Below are 13,049 nucleotides of genomic sequence, written 5' to 3' on the forward strand. Positions count from 1 at the left end.
GAGCCTATAGGTAGACCCACTCTGAGTTATGTTAATATTAGAACTATTAACCCATTGCCAACAGGGCAAGAGGAATGTGAGAGACACTATGTGGTTCAAACTTGAGCTCCTGGAGGGAAACATTCTTCAGAGCTGGATATACCTTCGAGAAACAGTGATACTTTTACTATGTATAAAATAGATAAGTATCAAGGGCCTACTCAATACTCTGTAATAAGCCATATGGGCAAAGAATCTGAAAAAGAATGATGTATGTTCATGCGTAACTGATTCACTTTGCTGTACACCTGAAACTAACACGAATTTGTAAGTCAACTATACTCCAATAAAATTTTCAAAAAAGAAATACAGTGACACTTTTATAATCCTTACTCTGCTTTATTTGACAAATAGTTTTAAATTCATAATGTTATGTTATAGTTTCTTGGAATACATCAGGAACAAAACAAAAATATTCATGCCCTCATGAAAATTATATTCTAGTAGGGACAAAAAATAAATGTAATAAATATATAAATTATATAAAATGTTGGATTGGAATAAATTATATGAGAAGAAATAAGACATAGAGTAGGATTTAAAATGCCAGGAAGAGGGAGTTCCCTTCGTGGTTCAGCCGTTAACAAACCTGGAGGATCCACGAGGATGCGGGTTTGATCTCTGGCATTGCTCAGTGGATTGAGGATCCAGCATTGCCATGAGCCATGGTGTAGGTGACAGACACAGCTTGGATCCCTCATTGCTGTGGCTGTGGTGTAGACCAGCAGCTATAGCTCCGATTCAACCCCTAGCCTGGGAACTTCCATATGCCGCAGGTGCAGCCCTAAAAAGCAAAAGAACAGAAACAAAAACAAAGTTAAAAAATAAAATAGCAGGAAGAGATAATGTAGGGAGAGTCTTTCTACCTTTCACCCTGTTTCCTACAGCGGCAGTATCTTTTGATACCTTATAAAATCACAACCAGAATATTGACATTGATACAATCAAGATACAGAACAGAATCATGTATGCATTCTTTTTTCTCACATTATCATGCTCCATAATAAGTGATAGACATAATTCCCAGTGTTACACAGCAGGATCTCATTGCTAATCCATTCCAAAGGCAGCAGTTTGCATCTGTTAACCCCAAGGTCCCAGTCCATCCCACTCATTCCCCCTCCCCCTTGGCAACCACAAGTCTATTCTCCAAGTCCATGATTTTCTTTTCTGTGGAAAGGTTCATTTGTGCCATATATTAGTAACTGGTCACCATGCTGTACAGTAGGGAAAAAAATAATCTATTGGGAAAATAAAAAAATAAATAAAATTAATTTAATTTTTTAAAAAAAGATACAGAACAGTTGTATCAACATAAATATCCCTCCTATTGCCCTTTTATAGCTATCCTTTCCCTCCCCTCACCTAGATATCCTTGTGGTGAGGGAACTGTTCCATCTCTTGACTATATCAATATTAATATTCCGGTTGTGATGTGCTATAATTTTGCAAGATATAACCATTACCATTTGGGAAAAGCGGATAAATGGTACATGAAATCTCTCATATTATTAATACTACGTATGAATCTACAATGACATATAAAAACAGCATTACTTTAAAAGCCTTCTTTATATAGTTCAAATATATCCAATTTAGTTTTACGTAAGTTTTACTTCAGTAAAGTCAATTTTTAAAAATGAACTTGATTTTTATAATAGTTTTAGATTTACAAAGAAATGGGTAAGATAATATAGTTTTTGTATAATCACACCCAATTTTGCCCATTATCCACATTTTACATTAGTATGGCACATTTGTAACATTTAATGAAACAATATTGATGCTTTATTATTAACAAAGTTAATAGTTGATTCAGATTTCCTTGGGTTTTTAGAAAAATGACCTAATGTCCTTTTTTTTTTTTTTCCAGACTCTCATCCAGGATATCACATTGCATTTACTAGACATGTTCCTTCGGCTCCTATTAGCTGTGACTGTTTCTCACATTTCCTTGTTTTTGTTGACTTCTTTCAGTACTTGTCGGGTAATTTTTAGACTGTCTCTCCACTGAGATTTTTCTTATGCTATTCTTATTATTAGAGTGGAGAAATGAGTTTTGTGAGGAAGACAACAGAGGTCACGTTCTATTTTTATCACATCATGTCAAGGATTCCTATGATCAACCTGACTTATCACTGTTAATGTTGATCTTGAGCATCTGGATAAAGTAGTGTTGTCAGGTTCCTCCACTATAAATTTAACTTTTTTCTTCTCTCTTTCCATTCAGTATTTTCTGGAAGGAAATAACTATGTGTAGTCCATACTTAAGGAGGAGAATTTACATTCCACTTTCTCGAGGGCAGAATATCTACACAAATTATTTGGAATTCTGTTACATAGGCTATCCCCTATTCTTCCCCATATCATTATTTACTAAATAATTTATGTATATCAGTATAGAATTATGGATATTAATTTTATACTTTGAGTTACAATCCAACACTACTTATTTTGCTGCTCAAATTGCTCCAGCATGAGCCAGTAAAAAATATTTCAATTGACTCCTATGTATCACTGACATACTCGCAACACTGTGTTTGTGTTGAGCACTTCCTTACTTTCTGTTGTTACAAAATGCTAAAGGCTCATATATTTCCCACCCCATTCCTAGAAGGATCCATTGATTCAAGAAGTTCTGTATCTTTTTTTTTTTTTTTTTTTTTTTTTTTTTTTTGGAGAGCAGTAATAGAAACCAAGATCTGGGCAATAGGTGTGCTTATTGCTACTGAAGTGTCTTTGTTTCCAGGTCCTCCCAACTGACTGACAGAGCGAGGAGAGGTGTGTATATCCTAACCAGTGTATGTATGTATAATGGATATTACACATAAAGATTTCTTCATGTAACCATCCATATCAACATTGAGTTAAGCATGAGTTTGTATTGATATCTCAAACTCTAGTCAATTACCATGTGGATCATTCCAATCTCTTTGCTTATTTCTAAACTCTTACTCCAATAGTGAGAAACCTAGTTCCTACCATCCACCATTCATATACTTATTTGCTTACTTTCAGTATTACATACACTTGGCTTTAGAATTGTTAAGCCATAACCCCATGTCGAGGGGTGGAACTTTATCACCTAAGTAGAGTGCTAATATGAAGTTCATCTCATCTTTCATGTTACAGACTCCAGTCTTTTCTAAAGTCACTTAGGTCAGCACTTTCCTATCCAACCCTCTAAAGTGAAGTTATTTCATACATTGTTAATACAATTAGATTCTCTTTTCACAGTCTGCATTCATGCATGGAGTCCTCTGACCTCTTAAATCACTTTAAAATTTGGATACATTAACATTCAATCTTTATGCTGTAAATCTTAACAGATTTTGAAAAATGCAGAATGTCATATATCCAATCTCAGTATCATACAGGATGGTTTCACTGACCTAAAAATCACCTATGCTTATCTGTGATATTCCTCTTCTTCCTGAAACACTGACAACTACTGATATTTTTACTCCTGCAGTTTAGTCTTTAACAGAATGTCATATAATTGGAATCATATACTATGTAGCCTTGTCAAATTAGCTTCCTTCACCCGGAAAATTCAACAATTTCTTTCCATGGCTTGATAGTCTTTTCTTTTTATAACTCAGGTATATCCTATTGTATGCCTTCCCCACAGTTTATTTATTTACTCACTTAAATAAAGATATCTTGGTTGATTCCAGTTTGGGGCAATTATAAATATAGCCACTATACACTTGCATGTAGGATTCTCTGTGGACACAAGTTTTCAAACCAGTTAAGTAAACACCCACGAGATCAATTGCTTCATCGTAAGATAAGACAATATTTACCTTTGTATGAAATTGCCAAAATGTCCTCCAAAGTGGCTGTACTGTTTTTCATTCACACTTTAAATGAATTAGAGTTCTTATTGCTCTACACTCTCACCAGCATTTGGAATCAGTGTCTTGGATTTTAGCCACTCTAATGTTTTATACTAGTAACACATTGCTTTAGTTTTCAATCCCCTGATACCCAGTGATGTTTATCATATTTTCATATGCTTACTTTCCACCTGTATATTTGGGGGGTGCGCTGTTTGTCTGCTCATTGTTGAATTTTAAGTGTTATTTGGGCACAAGTCTTTTATCAGATATGATTTTGCAAATATTTTTCCTAATCTGAATTGTATTTTCATTCCCTTAACAGGGTCTTCTGAAGAGCAAAAGTCATTCAGTTATTAAAGTCCAACTCAGCAATTTATGTTCACTTGGATTGTGTTGTTGATTCTGAGTCTAAGCAATTACCCTAAAACCTAAAATCTCCTAGATTTTTCCAATATTTTCTTTTAGAAGATTATAGTTTTATGATTGATATTTAGGCCTGTGATCCATTTTGAGTCAGTTTTTGTGAAAGGTGCATCATCAGTGTCTACGTTCATTTTAAAAAAAATTTTTGTGTGTAGACATCCAGTTTTTCCTGCACTGTTTGTTGAAAGACTATTCTTGCCACATAAAATTACTTTCGTCCTTTTATCAAAGGTCAGTTGACTATATTTGTGTGGGTCTATTTCTGGGCTCTCAGTTCTGTCCTATTGATCTGTTTGTTTATTCTTTTGCCAATACCATGCTGTCTGATTTATAATACCTTTATTCTATGACTTCAAATTGGGTAGTTTGTGTACTCCAACTTTGTTCCTATTCTTCAACATTACTTTGGGTATCCTAGGTCTTTTGCGTTTCCATTAAACTTTTTTTCGGAGTTCCCATTGTGGATCAGTGGTAATGAACCTGATTAGTATCCATAAGGATGTGGGTTCGATCCCTGGCCCTGATTAGTGGATTAAGGATGCGGTGTTGCTGTGGTATAGGTCACAGATGTGCTCGGATCCCACGTTGCTGTGTTATAGGCCAGCAGATGCTGCTCTAATTAGACTCCTAGATTGGGAACTTCCATATGCTGTGGGTGCAGCCATAAGAAAGACAATAAAATAAAATAAAATGTGATATTGATAACTATTTTGTTATTTGTCTTCTGGTAATTCTTCTACGTTCTTTTCATCTTTAATCTCTTCTCCTGTGGTTTGATGATTTCTTTAGTGTTGTTTTTGTTCCCCTCTATCTAGTTTTTGTTTATCTATTGTTAGATTTTGTTTTGTGGTTACCACGGAGTACATATGTGTTGACCTACATCTACTTAAACTTATAATCATTTAAGTTCCAACACATTCTGAAAGTTCTACATTTTTTACTCCCCTTCTCATGTTTTGTGGTTTTGATATGTTTTCCATATTCATGTTTGTCTCTCTTAACTGTTTATTATAGCTATATTTGATTTTATAGGGTTTTTTTTTGTCTTTTAATACCTATACTAGCTTAAGTGGTTGCCTACACCAGTAGAATTTTTCCCTTTCCTATAGCTTCTTTTTTCTTGTTATAACCTTACCTTTTTCACTTAAAAAAGACCTTTTTAGCACTTCTCCTAAGTTTAGTTTAATACTGATGAACACTTAATTTTTGCTTGTCGGAGAAACACTTCATCTTTCCTTCAATTCTGAATGATAAGACTTTTTCCTTTCAGCACTCTAAATATATTATGCCACTTCCTCTGGCCTGCAAAGTTTCTGCTGAAATATCAGCTGATTTTGTATGTCTGTGATTCCTGTATGTGATTCTTTATTTTTCTCTTGCTGCCTTCAGAATTGTGTTTTTATCTTTAACTTTGCTATTTTAATTATGATATGTCTTGTTGTGGGTTTCTTTGGATTCATCTTGTTTCAAACTCTGTGTTTCCTCTACCTAGATATTTTTGCTTCCTTCTTCAGGTTCAGAAAATTTTCAGCCTTAATTTCATCAAATAAATTTTCTACCTTCTCCATCTGGGACCCCTGTAATGTGAATTTTAATATGTTTGATGTTGTTCCAGAGGTCCCTTAAACTTCTAATTTTTTTAAATGTGTTCTTTTTTGTTTAACTGTTCTAATTGGTTGATTTCTATTATTCTCTTGGGCAGATCACTTTTGCATTCTTCTGTATCACCTAATATACAATTAATTTCCTCTAGTCTATTTTTTTTGTCTCTTTGTTTTTGTTTATTTTTAGGGCTGAACCCATGGCATATGGAGGTTCCCAGGCTATGGGTTGAATCAGAGCTGTAGCCACTGGCCTACACCACAGCCAAAGCAATGCCAGATCTGAGCCGTGTCTATGACCTACACCACAGCTCACGGCAATGCCAGATCTTTAACCCACCAACCAAGGCCAGGGATCAAACCCACATCCTCATGGATACTAGTCAGGTTCGTTAAACACTGAGCCATGACACCAACTCCCTCTAATGTATTTTAATGTCAGTTATTTTATTCTTTATCTCTGTCTAGTCTGTCATAACTGCAGCTTGGATCTGCTCCTTGGCCTAGGAACCCCATATGCTGCAGGGTGTCCAAAAAAACCCCTCCTTTTCTCTTTACTTTTTATTTTGATAAAAATACTTATGAAAAGTACCATCTTAACTGTACAGTATATGTTGACTATATACATATTACTATGCAACAGATCTCTAGAACTTTTTCATTTGAAAAACTGAAACTCTCTATTCACCGAACAACTCCCATTTTCCATCTCCCTCCATCCCTTGGTAACATTCATTCTTTCTGTTCCTTAGTTTGACTACTTTATATTTATCAAATAAATGGAATCATGCAATATTTGTCATTTGTGACTATCTAATTTTATTTAGCATAATGTTCTCAAGGTTCAAACATGTTGAAGCTCATCAAAGGTTTTTTTAAGTCGAAGAAATGCCCATGGAAGAAGCAAGTTGCCGTGTTAGCTTTTCTTGGATAGATCTTTTTGAGAATTTGACTTCTGATCTAATAGTTGAAGGAATTTTGCAAGCCTTAGACAAGTAAGCATCTGGGAAAAAATATTCTAGTCAGAGGGAAGAGCTAGAGCAGAGATCCTAAAGAGAGAATGTGCTTGGCATATTTAAGGAATTGCAGGGTAGCCAATGTGGATGGAATGGGGAGATTAAAGAAGGATAATAATAGAAGAAGAAGTTATATAGATAATGGCACCTGGAACAGGCAGAACGTGAAGGCTCTTATGGATAAAGACTTTGTTTTTTTTTTTTCTGAGTGAAATGTGAATCTATTGTAGTGTTTTTGAACAGAATAATTATATAATCTAATTTGTGTTATAAAAAGTCATTCTGGAAACTGTGTTGAAAATACCTTGTATGTGTTGTGAAGGGGATGTGGTTAAAGGTGAAAAGAGAGGAATTAGTTAGGAGGCTAGTGCAGTAACCAAGGAAGAGAAAATTGTTATTGTAACAGAGTAGTAACAGTGTAGGTGGTAAGAAATGGTTGAAATTTGAATATATTTTGAAGTTAGAGCCACAGAATTTGCTGATATATTGTATACAGGCTGGAAACAAAAGCAAGAGGTATATGATGAATCTCATGGCTTTGCCCTATGCAAATAAAAAGATGTAGTTTCTATAAACTAACATGGGGAAGTCTCTGGGTGGACCTGGTATCAGTTAGATTGAGAGTTCCTCTGGGTAAGTTGAGGTGTTACATATAAAAGACATTCAAGCAAACATATCAAGGAGGCAGTTGGATTAACAAATTTAAAGTTTGGGGGAGACAGGGGGTAAAGTCATAAATTTAGTTTCTTTCAGTATATGGATGATATTTAAAGCCACAATACTGCATATAAACAAGGGAATGAGTATAAATAGAGAAGAGGAATAAAGACTGAATCCTGGGAAATGCCAACGCTAAGAGGTTAACAAGAGCAGGAACAACTAGAAAGGACGAAGGTGTCAATGATGTTGGAGAAAAAAGAAAAACACAAGAATGTCATTTCTTGGAAATCAAGGGGAAAAAGTTTGGAAATTCCTTTGCAGTGCAGTGGGTTAAGGATCCAGTGTTGCCACAGCTGTGGTGCAGGCAGTAACTGTGGCTCAGATTTAGTCCCTAGTCTGGGAACTTCCACATGCCATGGGCGTGGCAAAAAAAAAAAAAAAAGTCTATAAAAGAGAACTGTGTCAAATGCTATTGCCAAGTTAATTAATATTTAGATTGAGAATTTAATAGGATTTAGAAACACAGAGGTCATTTGTGACTTTTTATTTTTTTGGCCATGCCCATGGCATATGGAAGTTCCTGGGCCAGGGATGAAATCTGTGCCAGAGCAGTGACACAGGCTGCTACAGTGACTACACCAGATCCTTAACCCACTGCACCACAAATTAAACCACATTTATGAGAGCAGTTTTGGTGACGTGATGAAAGAAAAGGTTTGGAGTGGGCTTCTGAAAGGATGAAACTTCTGTTTCTCAGGAGGTTAATAAAAGAACACAAAAGATCTTTGCTCTTGTGGAACTAGCAAAGGAATTCATAAATAATTTTATAGGAGAGAGAAGGAAGAATCACTGGGGCTTAAATAAAAGTAGCTAAAAGAACATGTGAGCTAACGCAAAAAAAAAAAAAATGGTTTTAGAGAAGAGGAAAGAAAGATCATCTCAGCATTCCCATCATCACTCAATGGGTTAAGGACCTGACATCTCTGTGAGGATGCAGGTTTGATCCCTGGCCTTGTTCAGTAACTTTAAGATCCAGCATTGCCACAAGCTGTGGCATAGGTCGCAGATGTGACTCAGATCAAATATTTGTGTGTAGGCTAGCTGCTGTAGCTCCAATTCAACCCCTGTCCTGGGAACTTATGCTGCAGGTGTGGCCATAAATGGGGAAAGAAAGAAAGAAAGAAAGAAAGAAAGAAAGAAAGAAAGAAAGAAAGAAAGAAAGAAAGAAAGAAAGAAAGAAAGAAAGAAAGGGAGGAAGGAAGGAAGGAAGGAAGAAAGGAAGGAAGGAATGAAGAAAGGAAGGAAGAAAGAAAGAAAAGGAGAGGAAGGAAGGAAAAGAAAGAAAGGAAGGAAAGAAGGAAGAAAGAAAGAAAGAAAAGGAGAGGAAGGAAGGAAAAGAAAGGAAGGAAGGAAGGAAAGAAAGAAGGAAGGAAAGAAAGAAAGAAGGGAGGGAGAGAGGGAGGAAGGAAGGAAGATCCTATCTGTACAAGCAGAAAGAGTATATAGGCATAGATGCTGCTAAGTGGATAGAAGTACTGATAAAGTACATGGGAATTCCCCTTTTAATTGTTTCAATTTATGGCAAAGTAAGAAGCAAAGTCATCAGCTGAAAAAGAAGATGGGGAATATGATATTAGAGGTTGGAAAAAAAAGAAGCTGTGAAATAACCACCTGTGTGGATGGGAAATTTAATGGACTTAAATCAAATAATAAGATATTTGGCTATTTCCTTTGGAATGAATAAGCAATTAGATCTTGCTGTATAGCACTGGGAACTACTTCTAGTCACTTATGAAAGAGAATGATAATGTGAGAAGAAAGAATGTATATATGTATGTGTGACTGGGTCACCTTGCTTTACAGTAGAAAATTGACAGAACACTGTAAATCAGCTATAATGGAAAAAAATAAAAATCATTTAAAAATCTTTTTTAAAAAGATATTTGGCAGCATTAAAAACACACTTTGGGGAGTTTCTGTTGTGCTCAGCGGAAATTAATCTGACTAGTATCCATGAGCAAACAGGTTCAATCTCTGGCCTTGCTCAGTGGGTTAAGGATCTGGCATTGCAGTGAGCTGTGGTGGAGGTCACAGACACAGCTTGGATCCTGCATTTCTGTGGCTGTGGTTTAGGCCAGCATCTACAGCTCTGATTAGACCCCTGGCCTGGGAACCTCGATATGCCGCAGGTGTGGCCCTAAAAAGAAAAAAAAGCTTATCATGGTTGAGCATGAATTTGAGGTGAATAGAATACCCAGATATAGAGACTATTATTATAATAAATTTCCTAAGAAAATGGCTTCATAAGGAAGGGTCTACACTTTAGAAAAATATATAATTATAAAAGTATCACATGTTCATTCTTTTTTTAAAAAAAATGAAATGTTTTTGGGGTTCCCAGGTCACTTACCAGGTTAAAGGTTCAGTGTTGTCACTGCTGTGTCTCAGGTTACTACTGTAGCATGGGTTTGATCCCTGGCCTGGGAACTTCTGCATGCCATGGGCACAGCCAAAAACAACAACAAAAAATTAAATGTATAAAATATAAATTCAAATACTTAGCATCTATACCTCCACCCCTCACTACTCAGGGCCAACCACTATTAAATATTTTGTGTGTGTGCCTGCACATCAAAAATGTAGTTAATTTTCAAATCCTCTCCCTACAAATGCAGAATTTTTTTTTGGTGAGTGAAAGGGCTGCATTCCCAGAAAGAGAAAGGTTTATAGCTGAATGAATGAATAAATAAATAAATCCAAGATGTCACAGAATTAATAAATTATGGGAACCTAAATTAGGATAAGTGATAGGAAACAATGTTCCTCTAATCATTAAAGTCACTTTTACTAAAAGCAGAGAATTTTCTCAGATAGTTCTGTTCTAGCACCAGAGAAAGAGACATTTGAACCTGGTCTTTAGCAAAATTTGTTGCTGCCAGATGGAAAAGGTAAAGTAAATGGGGAGAGTTTAAAGGTCCTTAATGTTTTCAAAGTAAACACTAGTTAAATAATACTGACAAAGTGCTTTAGAACTCTGAGGCAGGCCAATGGGAATATTATGAATCATTCAGACTATTCGGGTCAAAAATTCAGCATGTTGGTAACGAAGACTTAACTACAGAAAACAATAGGGAAATGAGCACAGCTAGAGGAAGTACTGATGGATATTGCCTAGGAAAAAAAAATATATATATATATATGGCAAAGGGGGCAAGACAGAATATTTCAGCTGAACCTCTCAGGAACACATCAGGAGAAGAAACCACCCCCATCATATCACTCACACTCACATACACACTCAATTTATTTTAATTAATACAAAGTAAAGCTTACTGTCTCTGATCAGTTACATCACAATGTTATATTCCAAAGACTCCAGGCCAATAACCAAAAATCATTGAAAATCAATTTGAAAGAAATACCTCCTGACCCTTTCCCAAGGTAAACTGAACTAATCTTTTCAGGTCTTTTAGTTCTGAAACTCTATTCATTATTCCAATCAGCACAATCAAATCCCATATCTGGGAGCTGCCCATGCAATAGGGGATACCTTCTAATAAAATGGTAATGAAGGACAAAAGGGTAGGAATACCTAAGTCAAGAAAATTGAGTCAGTTACATTGTAGAAAAAGCTAATATTTTTTGGACAGTTATCACACAATAACTCTATGATGTAGGTGCCATTTTTATCATCCCCTTTTTACAAATAATGAAACTGAGATCCAGAGAGTTTAAGTCAGTTGCAGTACCAGAATTTAAACTCATGCCCTGATGCTAATACCCATGTCCATCATTGGTTTATTATACTGAAATTCTTTACATTTCTTAAAAGACAGTAAAACATAAACTTAAAAAGTGAATTTGCTATAATGATATTAAGATATCAGAGAGCCAACAAGAAACTAGACAGATGGACAAGGAAAAACCAAAAGTGGTGGTGTAGCACAGTTAGTCTGATAAGGATATTGACACATTGATTGCTCAGACCCCAGACATTTTTAGTCTTGTGTCCCTATAAATAAGATCTAAAATGTAGCCATAGAGGATTCGATTATTCTAATTTAGGTCAAGATACACTTGTATCTTGGTTAGAGGAAAGAAGTGCCATTGATTGATTTAAGTAGATTTAATACAAAGGACAAAGAGTACTTCTTTAAAAGGAAATTGGAGAACAATCAGGAAGGGGAAATTTGATGTTGGGTTGCCAAAAAGCAAGACATGTCTGTTAGAACCCATGGTTAGGGCTGCCCAGCATCTTCATACCCTTTATTCCCATATATGTTCTTCCAAAAATAATCTCGTCTGAAATGATACAATTATCTTATGTATAATCCAAAATAAATTCTGTAATTTCCCAACATCTCTTCAGTCACTTCACTGAGCTCCAATTCTAGGATCTATGGGTAATATCCATACTTCCTTTAGATTTATTGTGATTATGTTTCAATATTTCTCAAACTGTTAACAAAATTTAGCCATCATAAACATACTTTACATACAACTTTGGGAGAAAATGAATATATATTAATCAAAATATATAGGTATAAACCCATGACCAGGAAGAAAGAGCCAACTTGCAAAGACAAATGCTCTCAGTTCTATAGCTGGTATTGAGTTTGTATTTGGTATTTATGACTTCCTTCTGCCACTCTCCATTTAATTTCTACCAGCCCTTAGCAGTTGGGCTTTATTGCTCAGTGATGTACTCAAACTTTAATTCTTGACTGATCTGAGCCCTTGGATGCTCTGAGAAGAGTTGCATTGTTTTCCATTCTGGTGCCAACTCCTCAATCTAGATAACAATTTCAGATTTTTTTCCTAGCGTTATATCAATTTCACACTCTTCAGGCATTAAGTGATTTGCCAAAGTTCCTATACCCCAGTAAGTGATAGAACCAAGGTTTAAATTCAGGTTCCTCTGAATCCAAAACTCACACTTGTGTTGCTAGTCTGGCTCCTTGAATGAATAAGAAGAGACTGAGATGAGACAGGAAAGTGGAATAACATCAGGAGTCAGAGGTCCACGGTCAGCAAAGAGCAGGCCTGTTGGGTGGGCAGTAGAGAAATGGAAAGTAGATAAGACAGTTTCCACAACAGGATGGAGGAAGGGAGGTACAGACTGAGAAAAACCCTTGCAAAATCTTACCTTGCAAAGTTAATAATTTACAAGGAAATAAAACAAATAGGTGATGGGGGAGCAAAAATCAACTTAGACCTTGTGAGGGTGTTTCATCTCAGGTTCTGAGAAGTGTGGTATATCAAATAGAAAGAGTAACCCTTGTTTATCCAACCTGCAGAAAAGGACGATTATGTCTGAATTGTTGTAGTTCCTTCTGCCCTGCTTTATTCTTCTACATTATATCACCATGTAAAATCTCATATATTTTACTTATTTAATTTACTGTCTGTCCTTCCACACTTGGACTGTAATCTCCACAAATATTTTTGTTTTCTTGGAACAGACCCTG

The sequence above is a fragment of the Sus scrofa genome, chromosome X (assembly GCF_054392235.1).
Source record: "Sus scrofa isolate SSC_HxYL_T2T_F1_AM1 chromosome X, Sscrofa_HxYL_maternal_Yorkshire_Landrace_v2.0, whole genome shotgun sequence".
Classification (NCBI taxonomy): domain Eukaryota; kingdom Metazoa; phylum Chordata; class Mammalia; order Artiodactyla; family Suidae; genus Sus; species Sus scrofa.